This window comes from Pleurodeles waltl, chromosome 7 (assembly GCF_031143425.1).
Source record: "Pleurodeles waltl isolate 20211129_DDA chromosome 7, aPleWal1.hap1.20221129, whole genome shotgun sequence".
Classification (NCBI taxonomy): Eukaryota; Metazoa; Chordata; class Amphibia; order Caudata; family Salamandridae; genus Pleurodeles; species Pleurodeles waltl.
This window is the reverse complement of record NC_090446.1, coordinates 170999309-171021432: the sequence shown is the minus strand read 5'-3', so window position 1 is coordinate 171021432 and position 22124 is coordinate 170999309.

Below are 22124 nucleotides of genomic sequence, written 5' to 3'. Positions count from 1 at the left end.
GCCAGCGGTCTGCAGCCACCGCCCGGCAGCACAGACAGCCAAAGTCACAAGCAAGCAGAGCCTGTGTTTCCGTTGGACCCATTATGAGGTTGCACACTGCCAATGTGACCGTGGCGGTCCAACCACCATGTACAAGCTGGCGGAAACAGTGAAAATGGAGACACTCACCTGCAGGCAGCCTCACACATCCGGAGCTGCCATGGAGCCTTTTGCAAATGTCATGCCACTGCTACTGCTCATCCAGAGACAACAAAATTAAAGTCGACATGGGTGACACTAACCATAAGTACACACACTTACCTGTATCATTAACCCATTAAAAACTGCACGAATCGCCGGCAAACACATCATAGGAGGGGTTGAGGGTGCCATGAGCAGAAGGCACACGTTTTATACAATGCAAACTCACTGACACACAGCAACATGAACACATACACACTCTCAATATGCACATTTTGGCCAGCACACACACACTGCATGGCAACACCAAACAAATACACAAGACCAAACAGTTCAGGTAGGGGGACACTGAAGGCTAACCAACATTGTCACACACAGCAACAACCACACACCTACAACACATATACAAATACAACTCACACACTCACATGCAACACTTGCCAGTTACTGTCCCCACATACAACACACATCTCAATCTCCATGGCATGAAACACAAACACCACCACCAGTAAACAACACTGCAATGGACACATACATCACATCACAAAGGAAGCACAATGCCATGCACAAAAGACAGAGAGACAAATAAACCAGGAACAACTTCACAACTATAGCTACATATTTGCGATGGGGCCAACTGGGACACCCAGGTAAGGAGACTGCACTGGGACATATCACACTCCCAACAGTACCCTCAATCCACATGTCCATAGGAAATAGCCCTACAGGGATCACCCCTACAAACAATACTAAAAACATTTGTCATGCACAGCTAAACAATGAGGAAGGGCAAGTCAACAAGGCACCACAACTCCTACTGTCACGCATGGGACAGACCTCTAGAGGAACCAGCTGCAAGGGACACACACCTAAATGGACACATGCACAGGCAAATGCAAAGACAGCTAGCACAACTGAACACACCCCATGACTGCACATAAAAAATCAGTACAGAAGCCATATCATGGGGTCAAGTCTGACACCATACATGCCAACACTGCTCAACACCATGAGAAATACATACCACAACAAACACTACATAATGTCACAATACCAACATTGCAATTACACACATATACCTACACACACAACACATAACCTCCTCTTGGGGGACACAAACACTGCACAGAAACTCACATACTGCAAACAACACCACATGGAGCAGCAAGCAGGCTCAAACACACACAAGCACTGCAAGCACACTTCTTAAGTCACTCGGGACCCACATAAAGCTAGAAAAGGAAGTGCAGGACAAAGGTGCACCCCAAAATAAACACCTATTTGGGTTTATTAAGTGTAAAAACTCAAAAAGTCAAAGGACATAAGCCAGTCCATCAATTTTGCCTAAATGGCACAGTGTTGAGCCCCTACATGACTCCTAACTGCCATATAAACTCCAAAGGAAGGGGCATCAAGGGGGTAGGCACCTCAGGAATTATCTGGGGTGGGGGTCAGACTTTTTTATTCTTGGGAGGGGTGGGCTTCTTCTTCGATGGGTGAGGGGTATGGGTGCTTGCAGGGGGAATGGGAGGCCTTTGAGGTGGAAGGGATGGCCTTGGACAAGACAGAGGACCTTTTGAGTGTGGTACAGGGGGACGGGTTAAGGCCAAGGTCGTGTCTGTGGGTGTGGTGAATGGGGGTGATGATCTTCTGGGATGGTATCTGCAGGTAGGATAGGTGTAGGGCTGTATTGTTGTAGTTTGACTCGTGCTCTTGGCAAGGCTGCTGGTTTAAGGATGACAGTACTTATGTTTGTAGGCGACTAGGCCAGTCCTACAACAAGTCGCAACTGTTGTCCCAACCTTCCCGGCTCACAAACAGCACCTCACCAAAAACCGAAACAGTAAAAGGTGATTTGTGGCAGCCTTTACGCAGGGACTCGAGTGCGATGTCTCAAGGAGTGTCATGGTTCAACGGAGATTACCCCTTTCTGACATGAATAACATGTCTCAATAAAACACAGGCAATGAAGGAGATGCAGTAAAGTTTTAATAGGTTTTTCTTACCAAAACTGCAATCTACGATAGGTTACATGGGCTGCAATGGTTAGGATAATGAACAGTGCAAGAAACAGAATTGTAAAGACGGGACTTACTAATACAAAGACCCCCACCATCTTGCAATAACATAAAATGACATGAGATGTGGAATATGTCCTAAGACCCAAATAATGTGAACCTAATCCCTAACCTAAAGAGAGCTAGGTGTGATAAATCTAATCTGCCAATGCCATGTTCATGAGAAGAGCCCCCCCATCCCTTGTTACCTTGGAATGATGTCTCTAACTCAGACTCTGTAGGGGCACAAAGACTGGGTCAGCATCAAGACGACATCTAGCATTGATAGCAGCGATGGCATTTGGTTAGAATCCCTCTGAGTATCTGTCTATGTGAGGAGCATTTATGCAGATCTGCTCAGACCTCTGACGTAGGTCTGTTCCCAAACAATAGATAACAAGACATGCTTGGAGCGACAATGATATAAACAATTCCTCGAAAGCAAAAAGTGGGAAAGTACCTAATGTGAATACCTACATTTTATCTATCTACTGGCGCTGATAGTGACGCCTTAGCAGAGAGGCACTGATAGCGAGAAACTAAAACATTGTCTTATCTAGAAACAATGCAGCCATCTTGGAAACATATAATTAAATAATTGAGCTAAAACAGAGCAAGCTAAGTAGGATAAAAGTCACTGGGTGACGGGGGCACAGGTCTGCAAGCCAGAAGGCTTAGCTAACTCCTGTTTCCCATTTAAAACAAGATAGGATTCACTACACCCTCCCCATTGCTGTAACAAGTAAGATGCCATTGGAAGGCACCACTGAAAGTAAATGAATCCTAGCTAAAATACTCTGGACTAAAAAAAATTAAAATCAGTAAAAACTATCTAAAAATTGTGTTTAAAAACATGTTAAAAAAAAACTAGCTAAAAACATACAAAGAGACATAGGCCTTCATTACAACCCTGGCAGTCGGTAATAAAGGGGCAGTGATACCGCCACAGGCTGGCAGTAACTACCGCCAAATTATGACCATGGTGGGGCAAACTCAGATAGACAGCCACTTTACCACACTGACCGCCAGGGCGGAACCAACAGGCACCGTGGCGGTAGCCACCTACAGCCAGGCGGAAGTCAATGTTCCACCCACCATATTAAGAGACACGAATCCGCCACCTTTTCCGGGGCCGTACCAACGACAGCAAAAGCTTGGCGGAAACATTGCACAGAAAGGAAAGGACTCATCTTTGGAGACACAGGGAACAACCACAACGCCCTGGAACCTGGGCTGCAAACCTTCCCTATGATATTTTACGTCCTGCTCCACCATGAACACCAACAAAGGCAAAGACGACCACAGTGAGTACAGCCGCCTAGCACACAGGGGATAGGGGGGAGGAAAAAGAGAGTGACACACACACGCACAACACAGACCCCCAACACCATACACACAATCAGCTGCAGTAATAAAACATATTTACTCCGTACCCCTCAGGAAGAATGCAAGGACAACACCAATAGATGAAACTGAGTGTAATAATATAAATACAGTAAAAAATATTAAAATTCAATCTAAACGTATATACATATGTGCAGTTCAAGGGGCACTGCCCAGTCCTCAATGTGCATTGGCCACAGGGCCATATGACAAATTCCAAGGCCCCACTTGTCTCCTGCAACAACACGGAGAAAACACTGCAGGGGCATCAGTTGGAAAATAGGCAGACACCTCAGGGTGACGGGTGACGGGGGCACCTCAGCCGGCAGAGGATGGAAGACCAGTGGCTCTGGAGGGGCAACATGCCCAGTGCTTGGTCCTGGGGAGTCCAAGGCCACAGTCTCTCAAGTGGGTGACTTGCCCACTGGCTCTGGAGGGGGCAACATGCCCATTGCTCTATCCTGCGGAGTGCAACGCCACAGTCTCTCAAGTGGGTGCCATACCCACTGGTTCTGGAGGGGGCATCGCGCCCTGTGCTTCTGATCCAGGGGAGTGCAAGGTCACAGTCTCTCAGGTGGGTGTCATACCACCAGGATTTGCAGGGGGCAGGTTGCACAACAGCACATGGAGGCAGGTCTACAGACCGTCCTCCAGCGGTGACGGCTGCTCAGTGGTTGTAGTAGTGCTGCTGCTGGTGGTGGTTGTGGGAGGAAGCTCCAGCCCATTCCCTGCAGCCTCAGATGGCTACCCACTGCTGATGGTAGTGGTGCTGCTGCTGGTTGTGGGGGGAAGCTCACGCCCATCCCCTGCAGCCTCGGACGGCTGCCTACTGCTGGTGGTGGTGGTGGTGCTGCTGCTGGTTGTTGTGGGGAGAAGCTCGTGCCCATTCCCTGCAGCCTCGGATGGCTGCCGTCTGCTGGTAGTGGTGGTGCTGCTGGTGGTTGTGGGGGGAAGCTCCTGCCCATTTCCTGCAGCCTCGGACGACTGCCCACTGCTGGTGGTGGTGGTGCTGCTGCTGGTGGTGGTGGTTGTGGAAGCTCCAGCCCATCCCCTGCAGCCTCAGATGGCTACCCACTGCTGATGGTGGTGGTGCTGCTGCTGCGGCTGGTTGTGGGGGGAAGCTCCTGCCCATCCCTTGCAGCCTCGGACGGCTGCCTACTGCTGGTGGTGGTGGTGCTGCTGCTGCTGGTTGTTGTGGGGGGAAGCTCGTGCCCATTCCCTGCAGCCTCGGATGGCTGCTATCTGCTGGTAGTGGTGGTGCTGCTGCTGCTGCTGCTGGTGGTTATGGGGGGAAGCTCCTGCCCATCCCATGCAGCCTCGGATAGCTGCACAACCCTGATTACTGTTGGGGGCTCCGACTGAGTCCCAGCACCAGGCCCCTTGTCCTTCCTGCCTGCTGGTGCAGGCCCCTTGCCCTTCCTGGCAGCAGCTGGGGATGGCTCCTTGCTCTTCTAGGCAGCAGTTGGGACAGGTTCCTTGTCCTTCCTGGCAGCAGCTGGGGATGGCACCTTGGCCTTCAGGGCAGCAGCTGCCGAGCAGCACTTGGGGCAGGCACCCCTTTTCTTGAGGATGCCTGGTGCCCTGGATCCTTTCCCACCACGAGTGGGTGTGGAGACTACTGGGCCCATGGACTGGGTGGCTGAGGTGCTTGCCTTGGTTTTAGCCACCCTGGCCAGACATGATGGACGGGGGAGGGGCAGGGTAGAGGTCAATGATGGAGAGGAAAAGCTGCTTGGGGACATTGGGGCTGGAAGAGGGAGAAGGTTTTGGAGTGGAGGAAGAGGGAGTGGTTGTGGTAAGGTGTCTGTCTGCTGTGTTTAGGTGCAGGTGCATGAACTGGATGCTGTTGTGAGGTGGATGGTTGTTGGGTGTCTGAGTGCTTGCGTTTGTGTACCTTGGGAGGGGAGGGGACAGACACAGTGGGAGAGAACACAGGGAACATGTGCATGGCTGTTGTGGTGGTGTCTGCCAGTGAGGTGGGTGTTCTGATAGGTGTGCTGGTGATGGCGGTAGTGGATAAGGATGTAGTGCATGCAGGTGTGAGTGTAGACGCAACTGGGAGGGAGGTGGAGAAGGAGGAGGAGGGGGGCACAGTGGAGGCAGTGGATGTTGGTATGTCTGTATCTGGATGGTGTTTGTGTGAGTGCCTGTGTGCTTGGGATAGGTTGAGGTTGAGGGGAATGGGATTGGGAAGAGGAAGTTGGAGGGTGGAAACAGGGACAATGGCTGCCATCAGAGAGGAGGCCAGAGCCTGGATTGATCTCTGTTGGGCTGCCAAGCCAGTGTGAATGCCCTCCAGAAATGCCTTGGTCTGTGGTATTTGGGCTGCCAGCCCCTGGATGGCATTCATAATGGTTGACTGCCCAACAGAGATGGATATCAGGAGGTCAAAAGCCTCCTCACTCAGGGCAGCAGGGCAGACTGGGGCAGGGCCTGAGGTGCCTGGGCCGAAGGAGATGCCCACCCTCCTGGGTGAGAGGGCACGGGCAACTTGATGAGGGGCTGCTGGGAAGGCGGTTCTGGTATGGGGGTGGCGCCGATGGTGGGGCTGGGGGTGGTCACAGAAGTGTCCGCCACCACCAGAGAGCTTCCATCGGAGAAGGGATCTGTGTCCAAACTGTCCCCTCCAGTCTCCGCCGTGGTGCTCCCCTCACCCTCCATCCCACTGGTGCCCTCACCGTCTGTGGACTCTGCCTCCTCGGTCCTGTGGGATGCAGCTGCCTTCGTCACCAGTGCCTCTGCTCCTCCACCAGATGATGCTAATGCACATAAGGACAGGGTGACAAAACAAAAAGGGGAGGGAGAGACAACGGGATACACTGGGTCAATGGCTGCACCAACAGCACCATTGGCGTACATGCCACCCTCACACACAGGGAACAGGCCGACGCACTGTCTAATTCACTACCAGTAACAATGTTAGCCACAATGGCATGGGGAGGGCCAGTTGCAGCATACGAGGGACCCACATAGCCCTGCCCAGTAGTGGATGCCTACAAGCTAGGTAGGAGGAATATCACATCAGAACCCTGGCCAACATAGGAAGTACTCTGCAATGTCAGGCCTGGCCTAGGGGCACCCACAGACACCCCCCCCCACCCGGACACCACCCTACCATGTGTAAGTTGTAATGATGGGCATAGAACTCACCCCCTTGTTGCTTCTGTGATGCCCTCAAGGGCCCATCCAGCTCCGGGTAGGCCACTGCCAGTATGCAGGCCATCGGGGGGGGTCAGGGTTTGACGGGTACCCCTTCCTCGTTGGGAAGCCATCCCCAGCTGGGCCTCCGCCGTCTTCCGTACCCAATGTCTCAGGTCCTCCCACCGTGTCCGACAGTGGGTGCTCCGCCTGCCGTAGACCCACAGGGTCCACACGTCCTTGGCGATGGCATGCCGTATCCCCTTCTTTTGATGGGCACTGACCTGCAGAGAAATACACACAGGGAAAGGTATTTGTCAGACCGGCCTGCCTGTTACACTTATGGCGCTCCATACCCCTTCACATCATCATTTGCACACACAGGGTCCAGCACACAAGCTGCACGCCACCCAGGGGACATCCACCAACCCTCCTCCTCTGCACAAGGCCATCACACACACCACCCCATGCATTCATGCCCCATGCATCGTGCTTACGGTGTACTCACCTGTTGGTCTGGAGGCCCATACAGCAGTCCGTACTGGGGTATGACCCCATCCACCAGTCTCTCCAACTCCGCCGAGGTGAGGGCAGGAACCCTTTCCCCAGTCATACACGCCATGGTAGGTTCCAGACACAGGTCACAGCAGCACATGCAGTGTAGGTCCTCTCCTGTTGTAGCAAGTGAGAGAACAGTTAGAAAATGGCAGTGAAGTCCGCAGCAGTGCATACCGTCACCGCCGGCGTACATTACCATTGGCCACTGTCCCCCATAGGGTCCAATATTATCCAATGCGGTGTTGCACTGCGGTTCCCGACCGCCTCCCGCAACGGCGCACAACGTCAGCGGAATTACCTCACTTCCACCTGTCCCTCCACACAGGACAGGCAGACGCCATTTCGGGGGGGAGGGGGTAGGCCCTGGATCACAATTGGACATACAGGACAAATGCCACATATACATTTCAAATTAACATCATGCATTGTACTGTTGTGGCTCCAATGTTCAGTTTGTGACTGGCTCCTCACTCTTTTGCCCATAGATTGCTAAAGCTGCAGATGAATAGGAGATCGAGACAAACCCCCGTGTACATACCACTGGTGGACTTGACAACAATGGAGGGCAGGTACATTATCCTCACCTACAAACTTGACAGGGCCACAATCACGGAGCTTTGTGCCCAATTGGAGCCTGACCTGATATCTGCTATCCGTCACCCCACTGGCATCCCCCCTCTTGTGCAAGTTCTATCAGTGCTCCATTTCATGGCAACTGGTTCTTTCCAAGCGACAGTGGGCTTGGCAGCAGGAATGTCACAGCCAATGTTCTCAGTAGTGCTGACCAGAGTGTTGGCTGCCCTGATCAAACACATGTGCAGCTACATTGTTTTCCCCCAGGTGGAGGATTTGGCCACAGTGAAAGCTGACTTCTATGCAATGGAACATATCCCCAAGATAATTGGGGCAATTGATTGAACATATATTGCATTTGTACCCCCCCCCCCGGCAAAATGAACAGGTATTCAGAAATCAAAAGAGTTTTCATTCCATGAATGTCCAGATGGTGTGCCTGGCAGACCAGTACATCTTCCATGTCAATGCTAAGTATCCTGGGTCTGTGCATGATGCTTTTATTTTGAGGAATAGCAGCATCCCAACTGTCATGGGCCAACTACAGAGGCACAGGGTGTGGCTAATAGGTGAGCCCTGGTTCCCACCCAGTGGGATGTTGGTGTATGGGTATGGTGTAGGCAATATGGGATAGTGTGTGCCAAAATATTGTCCCTCGATCTTTGCTGGTGACTCTGGTTACCCCAACCTATCATGGCTACTGACCCCTATGAGGAATCCCAGGACATGGGCATAAGAACGTTACAATGAGGCACATGGGCGTACAAGAAGGATAATGGAACGTACCTTTGGCCTCCTGAAGGCGAGATTTCAGTGCCTCCATCTAACAGGTGGATCCCTGTGCTCCTCACCCAAGAAGGTCTGCCAGATAATCGAGGCATGCTGTATGTTGCACAATCTTGCTTTGAGACTCCATGTGCCTTTTCTGCAGGAGAAGGAGGCTGGAGATGGCCGTGTTGCAGCAGTTGACCCTGTGGACAGTGAGGATGAGGAGACAGAGGATGAAGATGAGGCCAACAGAACTGCAGTGATCAGACAATACTTCCAAGGACACACAGGTAGGACAGAGTTACTTCATCTTTCATTGACATTTTCTTGTTTATCTTTGTCTCTGGCATGCTCTTATTTCCCACTTCTATGCCCACTCAATGTGCCCTTTGGTAACTCATTTTGCAGATGTTGGTTCCCCACTATCGCTTCTGGTGTGATCACTCCAGCCAACTACAGGTCTTTCCAATGTGAACATTACTAAACATTTGAAATGCAATGTTTGACCCTGTTTAAACGAATACATACTTTAACCATTTGACATACTCCATACTTGTATTTTTTCAAAGGGTGTTTATTTATCTGCTAAGAAGTAGAGGGGCAAGTGTATTGGGCTGGGGTGATGATGGAGGAAAGTCCAGGGTATAGTTCCAGTCTATTGGTAGCACAGGTGCATTGTCCAAGGGGTCATAGGAAGGGGATGAATGGCAGTTCAAGGTGGACAGGGTGACAGAGTGGGACACAAGGGTGACAATCAGGAGAGTCTCATTTCCAGGCGGGGGTCTTTGCAATAGTCTCTGGCTTCTGCTTGGTTCGCAGGGAACATTTGCGGGGTGGTTCACCTTCTGCAGGGGGAGGGGTGCTGGTGGCCTGTTGGTCCTGTGGCAGGGCCTCCTGTCCACCAGTGGCAGCGGAGGTGGAAGGCAGTTCAGATGTCTGGCTAGTGGCAGGGGCCCGCTGTTGTGAGGCTGCCTCCCTCATAATGTTGGCCATGTCTGCCAGCACCCCTGCAATGGAGACCAGGGTGGTGTTAAGGGCCTGCAAGTCCTCCCTGCTCCCCTGGTACTGTCCCTCCTACAGCCACCTGTTCTCCTGCACGTTGGCCAGGATCTGGCCCAGCGTATCCTGGAAATGTTGGTATACTCCCAGGATCTCAGTGAGTGCCTCCTGGAGAGTCGGTTCCTTGGGCATGTCCTCCCCCTAGTGCATAGCAGTCCTCCCAGTTTCCCTGTTGTCCTGTGCCTCTGTCCCCTGAACTGTGTGCCCACTGACCCCAGGTCCTTGATTGTCTTGGATGTGAGGTGTGCCTTGGGGTCCCTGTAGTGGTGGACACACTTCTGATTGATGTGTCCTGGGGACAGAGGTATGGGTACGCTGGGTGGGTGCTGTGGTGGTGTTTCCTGAGGGAGAGGCTCTGTGGTGGTGTGTGACTGTTGCTGGGTAACCGACTGTCCAGAGGTCCCTGATGGGCCAGGTTGGTCATTCAGATCCAGGTTGGTCATTCAGATCCAGGTGACCATAGTCGCTCCCATCACTGTGGCCCTCTTCTGTGGGGGAACTGGATATTACTGGCATCTCCTCTCCGGTGACATTGGCTGGGGTACCTGTGGGGATGTAGATGCAGTGTTAAAGTTTCTGTGTGTGACATATTGTACATCGGTGGGTTGCCCTCTTTGGTTTTATTCACCCTGGCAGCTTTCACTTGTGTGAGTTGGTATATGGTGGGCTAGCTGATTCTCTCTGGTGTGCATTCTTTAGTGATAGGTGTCCATGCAGAGCTGTGAGTGGTGTCCAAGCATTGGTGGGGCATGCAGGGCTTGGCACTGGGATTAGTGATGTGTGATGGTAGGGTGTGTGGGAAGTGGTGGAGTGATGGGAGTGAGGGCGAGGGTATGTGATGGAATTCAGGTAGGGGGATGATAGTAATAGAGAGTTGACTTACCAGAGTCCAGTCCTCCTGCTACTCCTGCCAGGCCCTGGGGATGCATGATTGCTAATACTTGCTCCTCCCATGTTATTAGTTGTGGGGGAGGAGGTGGGAGTCCACCGCCAGTCCTCTGTACAGTGAGTTGGTGTCTTGCAGCAATGGAACATACTTTCCCCTTAGGTCATTCCACCTCTTCCTGATGTCATCCCTCATTCTTGGGTGCTGTCCCATGGCGTTGACCCTGTCCACGATCCTCTGCCATAGCTCCATCTTCCTAGCAATGGATATCTGCTGCACCTGTGCTCCAAATAGCTGTGGCTCTACCCGGATGATTTCCTCCACCATGACCCTTAGCTCCTCCTCTGAGAATCGGGGGTGTCTTTGTGGTGCCATGGGTGTTGTGTGAGTAGTGTGGGTGAGGGTGTGTAGGGTGATGTGTTGGGGTGTGTGATGTAAGGTGCGTGGGTGGTGTATGGGTGATGGTGGTGTGTGGCTCTGGTCTTTTCTGTGGTCGTGGTGTCTGTCTCGTGCCAATGGTTTGTATTCGTAAAGGGTTGTGGGCAATGTGTGTGTGTGTTTTATAGTGGTGTGGGTGTGTTGGCATGGTGTGTGTTGTTTGAATTGTCCAATGTGGTGTTGTTTTGTTTGAGTGTGTGTATTTTGAGCGCAACGGTATGTACTGCCAATGGTTGTTGAACAGTGTTTCTACTGTGTATAGTTAAATAATTATCTATGTCTAGTTGCACAGTGCAGGTAGTAATGTCCCCAGTTGTTATTGCAGAACATTTCCACATAATCCTTTGTATTGGTGTATACATCATCACTTTCAAATACTGAATAGTCCTTCATTTCAGTTAACATTGAATCATCTGTCTGGACATCCCAATCATCAGATATAACACCAGGTGTAATTACATCATTCATAGAAATTTTGAAGACATATGGATTTTGAATGACCTCAGTAAGCCCGTATATAGCAAATGGAACTTTGTCCCACACAATCCCATCAGGAATCGGTACAGCTTAAATGTTCACAAGGGACAAGTCTCTTTGGACCTTCTGTGAGGAATGATATGGAGTTAAGACTTCATCCACAGGCTCAACAGAGAGCGTTCAAGAAGTAAATGACCATTAATAAGCAAGAAAAAAACAGTCATGAAGAAATAATGCAAAAAATTTCAAACAGAACCATAAATAGTTCCATGGGTAAATTAAATAGTTCTTTTTAAGCCATAAATATAGCTTACGCGTCTTTGAAACATTTTCAATCGCAGGGGTAGATGAATCTAAAGAAAAGTCATCAATGTCGATGAAGTAACCAGAAGCAGTCTCTGCAAACGCAGGAGCATGTGCATTACTGGTGAATGCTTCCACTTCGCGTGGAGGCTCATGGTAGATGATGTCGACAGTTTGTGTTGTGTTGGAGTAGAAGACAGCCAAATCTTGAACAGATGTTGTCATTGAAGTGGCAACTGGAACCAGCAAGAGCTCATTTTCTGCCCTCCCCACATAGAGGAGGTATTTGTAGCATTGTGGACATGCTTGAGTAGTCAGAAGTAGTGTTGTTATTTCTGCTTTAAAGAGATATGTCCTGGTGGGTAGTGAGAGGGTACCAGGAACTACCCCAGGGTCCTCTGGGTCTACTGTGCAGGATCGGCCACAAGATGAAGTTTTCAATGAAAATTAATCTGTTTGCTTTGGAACTAGGCAGTGGTGATAATATGACAGTTCTGGTACCTTGTATTCCCAGGACTGGGACCGGTCCTGTGTAGGATGGACCAAATTCCTTCTTCACAGTGATCTTCTCACGAACCAGATCTCTGCCTTCAGAAATCAAGCCAGTAGAAGTTGTTAGTAACTCCCTTATTCCTAAGGTGGCATCACTGGTGGATGAGTTATCATTACGAAATTGCTGAAGCTCCTGTAAGACAGTGAGATGTTCATTTATGTCAAAAGGTGTATCTGCTGCCACCAAACCAGGGCCATCTAGATCTGGGACTTACATAATTATCCTAAAGAGAACTTCATAGGGAGTGCGTCCCCCCAAGGACCTTCTTGGCAGATTATTCAGTATTCTCTGGACCCCATATAGGTGATGAAGCCAGCTGGTGCTCAAACCTAATACTCTAGCTGTTAAGAGCTGCTTCAGATCACAATTCCTCCTCTCCACAATCGAATTTCCCTCGGGATTGCTATGGTGAGGAGTAATGGAGTTCAACACCCATCGTCCCCATGGTGTCCCTGAGTGCCTCAGAAGCAAATGCAGGACCCTGGTCTGAATGGAATGCTGCAAACGCATATGTACAGATAAAGATCAGCAAGTATTGTATAACAGTGCAAGTGTCATCCGACCACTGAGGCCATACCCACAGGAATCTAGAACAAGAATCTACAGCGACCAATATGTATTTGTATGCACCATCAGGTTGAAGGGGACCGCAATGATCCAGGTACAAACATTGTAGTGGCATGTTGGACACTAAGAGGGATGTCTGTGGTGAGCATTTAATGTTGGAGCCCTCAATCTGCTGGCAAATGTCGCAACACAGGACATATTGTGTTGTCTGTTTATTTAGACCTGGCCACCAGAAGCGTTTCTGTAAGAGTGTTACTGTGGCTGAGAATACCAGCAGGTGCAACACCCTCATGTGCTGTTTTGATTAAATCTACTCTCTGGTCTTGGTTGGGGATTATTCGATCTCCAACCCCAGGAATTGTTGCATAAGCAACATTCTGTGCACTGATGTAGTAAGAATATTTTGTAGGGTATGCTTTGGGGAGTGGCTTACCTTTAACCGAACCTTTCACACAGTCAGAATTTCATTATCCAGTCTTGTCTGAGAACGAGTCACTGAAGCCACAGAAGGCGTAGCTACTGCAGATTTGGCTGCTTCATCAGCCAAAGTATTGCCTATAACATGTACTCCTACACGTTGGTGGCCCAATGTATGTACTACATGGACACAGGGTAGCTTATCCTTAGGATCAGCCACCCTCCCCCACAGAGTTCTGTGTTTTATGGTGTTCCCTTTGGAATCTCTAAACCCATTCAATCGCCAATGATCAAGATAATCATTGAAGGACTGGACACAGCAGTATGAGTCACAGACAATCAAAGTCAGGAATCCTGGCTCTGTGTGTTCTAGCGCTTGTATAAGGGCTTTGAGTTCAGCCAGCTGAGCTCTACAGTCCCCTAAGGTCTGTGTGTTGGTATTGTGAGCATGGAAGACTCCATCCTTCAGCACTCGGCTTAAGGCTGCGCAAGCGGCTGAGCATTGATGTTTGGTACCTACAGCTGGTTGTACTGAACCATCCAGTAAATGACAGCATGATATCTGTCAAATGGCAAAATATCCAGAAGTGCGGGGTACTCTTTTTCGCATTGGAGAAATTCTTGTGTCTGAAGTTTTGGATCCAAGATGTAGTCAACATCGGTGGCAGTTTGGGAGGTTGCCCACTGAATCCAACATGGATGTAATGCTTTAGCATTAGGAACATTAGCTTTGGTGACGGTCTCCAAGGCTGCCACCGGGGTAATGAGGGGCGTTTCCCTTGGGCAAGTGGTCTCTCCTTAATGACAGCCATCTGAACTGCAGTTAGAATTTTTTCTGTGGGTGCAAAACGTTCTGCTTTGGAGTATAAATGATTTATATGCTATGGACACGGTGTCTCCTTCGTTAAAGTGACATAAGTGAACCCAATGGCAACAGCAATTATTCTGATGACCAAATTTGTTTTGTTGTCACAGGTGTGCAGGTGTTTTGCTTCTAGTATGTTCTGTTGCAATTCCCTGAGGATGCATGTGTGTTCAACTGTCCAGTGTCTGCTAGAAAAATCAGGATGTATTAAGTCATAGAGTGGCTTGATACGTTGTGCATAGTCAGGAATGTAAGTTCTGCCAAAATTGAAGAAACCAAGTAGAGACTGTATTTTCTTGATTGTATTCGGTGGCTGGAGTTGAGCACATTTTTCTAGAAAGTGCAGGGTCAGGCTCTTGTCCTCGTTTGATAGCTCATATCCCAGGAACAATACGCTGAGAAAGGCTATTACAATTTTCCTAAAGTTAAATTTGTAACCGAGGGCTGCTAATCCTAAAACAATCCAATCGACCCTGGCAAGATGAATGTTGAGGTCGTCATCTGTGAGATAGATGTCATCGACGTAAGACAACACCTCAGGATCAATATCATGTAATATTGATTTTACATGGGCTGAGAACAGCCCTGGGATGTTCTTGTAGTCTTGTGGCAAACAGCAGAAGCGTGTTTGTGAGCCAAATGAGAATGCACTCAGGTCCTGACTTTTGTGTGCTAAGTTCTGGCAGAAAATAACATTGGAAATATCCAAAGTTGTTTTGTATTTTTTGCGCACTATGTTATTAATTAGTGCCGTGCTATGTGAATTTTGTATAGCGTATCTACGTGTATGACTGTTTAAGTGTCTGTAATATAAGACTATTCTATAGGAATGGTCTGGGTTTGCAACAGGGAATAACGGGTTATTCATTGCAGAGACACAGGGCTCAGTTACCCCCTGGTACTCAAGCTGAGTGAGGATCTCCCTCACCAAAGCTTTTGCTTTGTGTTTTACAGGCTATTGTGGCTGAGGCTGTGGTGTAGACCTGATAGGTATTACATGACAAGGTGAGTCCTTGCCCCAACCTATATGATTGTGATATACCGCAGGTACCTGTGCTAAAGCCCAATTGACAGCATAGGCTTGTTTTACCGCTTCTGGAACAAGATCAGAGAAAGAATACAAAATTACATCTTCCCCATGTGGGACCTTGCGGACGTGCTCGGGTGGCCAGTCTTTTTCGGTCAGCAGGATATCACAACTAAGTTCATCCCAGAACATCACACCAATGGTGCGCTCTACGTTTCCCTCAATTTGGATTTTTAAATCAGAAACCTTGTTGGGTGGGAGAACGCGCCAGTCCGCAGTCTCAACTGCAATTTAATTGTTACTTGCTGTCGCATCCAGATGATCTTGTCACTGCCCAAGTCTTGTTCTTCAGCAATGTTCTCAAGTGTACTGGCATTTTTAATTGACAGTACTGCAACATTTTTCTTTTTAAACTGTGGCTTTTGTTGCGGGGACTTGTCTTTCTTTTTGTCTGAAGACTTTGGTGAGTCTTTCTTCTGTTTCACGCTTTCAGAACGTCGATCAAGACAGTCCCCTCTCTCACTACGTCTATCCGGGCTGTCCTGAAAGGAACGAGAGGGATATGGATCAGTATATCTGTCCGGAGCTTTTATATTTTCTCTATTTCTGAGAGTATATCTCCTGTCGGATTTCTCTGGGTGTAGAGAATCTGCTCTCTGACTTCGTCTGTCTTTAAACTGTTTTTATTTATCCCTGTGCTTTTTAGAACCCTCCTGTGCTTGTTTAGTACCTTCCTTAGAGGTGGTACTCTTTATTTCTAGCTTTTTTGGCTTGGCCCCCAAACTATCCCGCCCTATACTGATATAGGTGTCGGAGATAATTTTCGATAGCTGTTTCTCCTGGTCCAAATGTGGAATCTTTTGGAGGCGCTGGCGTATAGCCTGTGCTACTGCTTCCCTTTTAATATTACTGAGTATGATTGAGGAGACTGCGCGGAAGTTACGCATTAATTTCACCCCCAAGTCTAGGGCTTGAGCAGCTCCATGCTCATTTTGATTTTGTTTTAACAATTCCGGTAAATTGGCAATTGTCGGGGTACCATATGTGGTAGTATAAATTGCAGCAAAGACTGTATCCCATGTGGCGCAGTCACCCACCAATGGAACCATCCCGAAGTGCAAGCACATCGTGAGAATTCCATGTTTTTCCTGTGGTCTCGGATGGGGAAACACAGCTTCCAGCTGATTTATTTTCTGGGCTATTCAGAACAGAATTTTCTCTCGTTCCGTGGGTACCTTACCCATGATAGGATGCACTGTTTGTGGATTGATCCCAGTAGTAGCCAGTTGGTATCCAGCAGGTGCTGGTGGTGCTGGACACGCTGATGTTGTGTTCAGAGTTCGCATTACGAACAGAACAAGTTGTCTATATGGTGTTACTATCTGAATGTATAGATTTGGCAGATCAACTGCCTGCACATTTTGTATTCCAGGGTGAGGTGTGTATGTGGTGAACACCAGCCACGTTGGTCCTTCATTACCTAAGGGACCTAATCTCACAGTTTGCATTACGTATGGTAGGGCGCTATTAAACCAGTTCTGGTGTTCTTAATAAGTAATCGGAATTTCAAGATACTAGTATGCTTGGTACCATTGAGGTCACGTTTGCAATTCTGTATGTGTGGAATGTGAATGATCTTTGGTCTTTCTCAGGAAAGGTGATCCAGGAGTAGAATCTTTCTGATTGGTAAGCTTCACTAGCTTTACTATGAATGTGACACCCCCATCCCCGTCTGTTAAGCCATACGCTACTAGACGTAGAGTTAATTCTTGTCTAGCATTCTCAGGAATGTCTGTGGCGTTCGCCATATTGTGAAGTGAGTAAAGAGATGCAACACCAAGTGGGAAGAAAAGTACTTTTAATGGTTCGAACTCGATCAACCTACAGCCTAATTAGGTGCTCCTGTTTCAGCTGAGGAGGATCTTCCTCAAGACCACGGACGTCTTTGTATAATGGTACTTAGGGTACCTGTTGTATGTGGGACAGTGATAGTCAGGGTATCCGTAAATTAGTGCCTAAACACCATCGTCGGTGGCACCATGTCGTAGTTTGACTCTTGCTCTAGGCAAGACTGCTGGTTTAAGGATGACAGTACTTATGTTTGTAGGCGACTATACCAGTCCTACAACAAGTCGCAACTGTCATCCCAACCTTCCCTGCTCACAAGCAGAACCTCACCAAAACCCAAACAGTGAAAGATGATTTGTGGCAGCCTTTACGCATGGACTCAAGAGTGCGACATCTCAGGGAGTGTCGTGGTTAAACGGAGATTAGCCCTTTCTCACATGAATAACATGCCTCAATCAAACACAGGCAATGAAGGAGCTGCAGTAAAGTTTTAATAGGTTTTTATTAACAAAACTGCAATTTACGATAAGTTGCATGGGCTGCAATGATTAGGATAACGAACAGTGCAAGAAACAGAATTGTAAAGAAAAGAGTCATCAATTCAAAGACCCCCACCATCTTGCAATAACATAAAATAACATGAGATGTGGAATATGTCCTAATACCCAAATAATGTGAACCTAATCCCTAACCTAAAGAGAGCTAGGTGTAATACCCTAATCTGCCAATGCCATGTCCATGAGAAGAGCTCCCAACCCTCGTTACCTTGAAATGAGGTCTCTCGGTCAGACTCCGTAGAGACACGAAGACTGGGCCAGCGTCAAGGCGATGTGTAGCATCGATAGCAGCGATGACATCTGGCCAGAATCCCTCTGTCTGTCTGTCAATGTGTTGTGCATTTATACAGATCTGCTCGGACCCCTGACGTAGGTCTGTTCCCAAATAATAGATAACAAGACATGCTTGGGGCAGCAATTGAATAAACAATTCCTCGAAAGCAAAACATGGAAAAGTACCTAATGTGAATACCTATCATTTTATCTATCTACTGGTGCTGATAGTGACGCCTTGGCAGAGTGGCCCTGATAGCGAGAAACTAAAACGTTGTCCTAACTAGAAACAATGCAGCCATCTTGGAAGCATATTATCAAATAATTGAGCTAAAACAGAGCAAGCTAAGTAGGGTAAAAGTCACTGGGTGATGGGGGCGCAGGTCTGCAAGCCAGAAGGCTAAGCTAATTCCTGTTTCCCATTTAAAACAATATAGGATTCACTACAGTATCAATGATAGTTGATGTGGAGCCTGTAGGTATGCTTGATGTCATGTGTGTGATGCTGGAGGTGGTGGGACTGTCAGGGGAAATTGTGGCTGTTGCTGTGTCTGTGAATGGATGTTGTCTGTGTGTGTGTGCCTGTGTGTCTTATGGTGCTTGTGTTTGTGTGTGCTACCTTTGTCTGTTGAGGTGGATGCTTGAAGGCCTGTTTGTGTGTGTTGGGTAGATTTGGGAAGGGGGGATTCGGACTGGGAAGAAGGAGGTGGAGGGGGAGGGGGAAGGTGGGGGCTGACTGGCTGCCATCAATGTGGAGGCCAAAGTCTGAAAGGATCTCTGACGTCCAGCCATTGCACTTTGAATTCCCTCCAGGAACGCGTTTGTCTATTGGAGTTGTGTCACCAGTCCCTGGATGGCATTCACAATGGCTGACTGACCCAGAGAGATCATCCTCAGGAGATCAATAGCCTCTTCACTAAGGGCAGCAGGGTTAACAGGGGCTGGGGCAGAGGCGACTGCTGCAAAGGAGACGCATGTCCTCTTGGATGAGTGGGCACAGCCAACTGGGTGGGAAGCAACAGAGATGGCGGTGATAGAACTGGTGTGGCAGACAAGGCTGGTACAGGGGTTTCCCCGGTGGGTCCGTCACCACTAGGGAGTGGCCACTGGAGGAGGAACCTGAAGATGATGACATGGTCCCGGTCTCCCCTATGGCACACCCCTAACGCTCCAGGCCACTGGGTCCTTCTGTGTAGGTTGTATCTTGACCCGAGGTCCCAGAGGCCAGATGCTACCGCACTCGGCACAGCCCCATCTCCTTTGCCTCCGTCTGCTGCTGCTGCAAATATAAAGAGAAATAGGGTCATAACAAGTACATGACTACCCTTTAACCACAACGTGGAGTGACAGACAATACCATCATGTCAACTAGCACCCAGCAAGACCTTCAACTAAGTGGCACTTTCATGTGCCATCACATATGCATGCATGTCATCTGGTCTTACTAAAGTTACCCACCAGAAAATCTGGATCTCAGACAACTAAAACTGAATGGATGAAGTCTAGCAACCACAAAAACATACCTACAACTTGGTGACCTCTCCATCCTCCAAGATGTGCCACATCCAGCAACCCCAAGTCAACTTGTAGTCAACAATGGTATCCCACTGTAAACTACTCTGCCAAATTTCACACACCAGCAGATGCACACATCTAACTTGCATTTACATTATGTACCAACAATTAGAGAAGATGCCAATGAAAACCAGCTGACTCAGATTCCTATCTGAAATATCCTGGAGTAGGTGACATGGAAATACCCATGTCACAATGGACACATACCAACAATGTCCAGCTAAATAAGTTACACCTGTACCAACTGAGTCAATGAGGTAGAAGCAGGGTTACCCAGTTAGGGCTCAAATGTAGCATGAAAAGGACCAACAGGTCAGTTCTAATATGTCAGGGAGAGATGTCTCTAGAAAGCACACAACAATGAATCAGCAAGCCACAGGATAGCCACCACTAATGTCTGACACCAATCACAAAGACATCATCTGAGAGTGTCTGTAGTAAACATCTGGTCCTTGCAAGTGGGAGAGTCACAGAACCTGCAATGACCAATTGAAGGACCCAAACCCATTGTCCAATGTGAAGCCACATCACTACCCACATCTCAGAAATGGAACGCCTGCCCTCTGTCTGTGGATGAATACCTGAACCCAAACACATGTTAAGTCAACATCACTGCAAATCACTCCATGATGCATGCCTACAGTCAGGGCATAATCTCCAATCACTACACAGGTCCAGTGCACTAATCAACATGATGCCACATCAAGGGCATGGGAAACACAGAGTTGTTTCACAACCTTGGGCTACCTGCCATGTTCCTCAGTGTAACTGCAGTCCTTTATATTAAATGACATGCTGTGACAATAACCAAAGGTTGCACACTCCTGGCTATCGCACAACATGAAATTGATCACCTATGTAATTGTAGCAATCCACTAACTGTTTTCCATGTGCTTATATATGTGTGACAACATATATTATCCCATCAACATGTGTGACATTGCAGAATGGAATGCATCTCTAAGAGAAAAGGACACATGCTGACATGTAGGCAGAATGGTATTTTGGCTATAGTCATGGGACATAATTCTTGTCAATGGACATTCCCCACTTACCAAGAGAAAGCAGTGTTCTACACCTGCAGGCCTTTAGCCATGTAAGCCAAGTCACATCTTTGCTGGGCACAAACGTATCACAGACTGCAGTGAGGCACCAGTATCAATCATATACAGAAGATCACTTGCTTCTGGGTGGCAGATGTCTGCATGCAGATATGATCAGACACATAGCAAGGGACAGTGATCTCTCACCCACTTACCTATTGTCTTTGACATTCAGTGGAAGTGATTAGTTGTTCAGAGATTACACCCATACCAACTGAAAATAGTACATGATTGTTCACTGCATACAGCTATGTGTTGACCCTGCAGAGGAAGTGGCTTGTGGCTTTGCAACAGGTTTGCACTAGGTTCCACTAACAATCTCCCGTTAACTGTGTGACACATGGCTCAGCCCTCATTGTCAGAGGAAGCGGTCTGTAACCCACTCATTCACCTGGCAATGGAACAGACAGGGAAATGCTGTGTACTCACCCCCTTGTGGCTGCTGTGCTGTCCTCAAACACCCATCCAGCTCCAGGTAGGCCACCAGAAGAATGCAGGCCATTAGGGTTGTCATGGTCTGATGGGCACCCCACCCACGTTGGGAGGACAGCCCCAGCTGGGCCACTGCGATCTTCTGGGCCCAGCGTCTCAGGTCCTCCCACCTCTTGAGATAGTGGGTGCTCCACCATCTGTGGACCCACAGGGTCCGTGCATTCTTGGAGATGGCTCTCCAAATATCCTTCTTCTGATGGGCATTGACTTGCATGGATGAAAAAGACAAGACAGGAAATCCTGTTCCATCCAAATTGGCAGAATCACATAAATGTCTGTACACTAAGCTAAGCACATCCTCGTTTGCCCAGACTGGCCAGATGTGGCACAGATCCGTCATTGAGTACAGGGACATGACAACAAACACTTCTTAATCAACAGACCAACCCACCACCCTGCTCAGGCCCTCCACTGACCAGGGAGGCCAACTGACATCTTGTGGGACATACCCAAGCAATCAGAGTGAGCTTGGATGCACAAAAGCACAACGGGATACATGACAACTCTTTAGCTTTTGAGAGGTGGATTCCATAGGCACAAAAGTTTCAATTCACTTGCACTCTGTGATGATGGTTATCCATTAACACTTACTCCAGCCTAGTGCCAGGGCACAATACCCAACCCCACATATAGGTAACAATGAAAGGACTGACTTCATAGGTACAGGAGATTCCCAACCTGTCCGTGTGTGGACATGTGGAGTCACAGATGTATACCTCAGGGGGTGGGGTAATGTATCATCTACCTGTGACACAGAACATGCTTCTAGAAATTTGTTTCCATCCTACAGTGATTGCATCCAACAAACATAGGCATGCTTTGTCCATTGTCAGCCATTTAACAGAACAATCGGGTCAGATATCATGGCTTCACAGGATTGGTCACACTGTCTGCACTGTGAGACCGACATGTATGCTATAAGCCTGCACAGAACAAATTTGACCTGTGTAATGATGATAGCAGGGCTGTGTGAGTAGGGGACCTTTCAGGGGTCAGAGACACACATTGATAGTGATGCCTAGTGCAT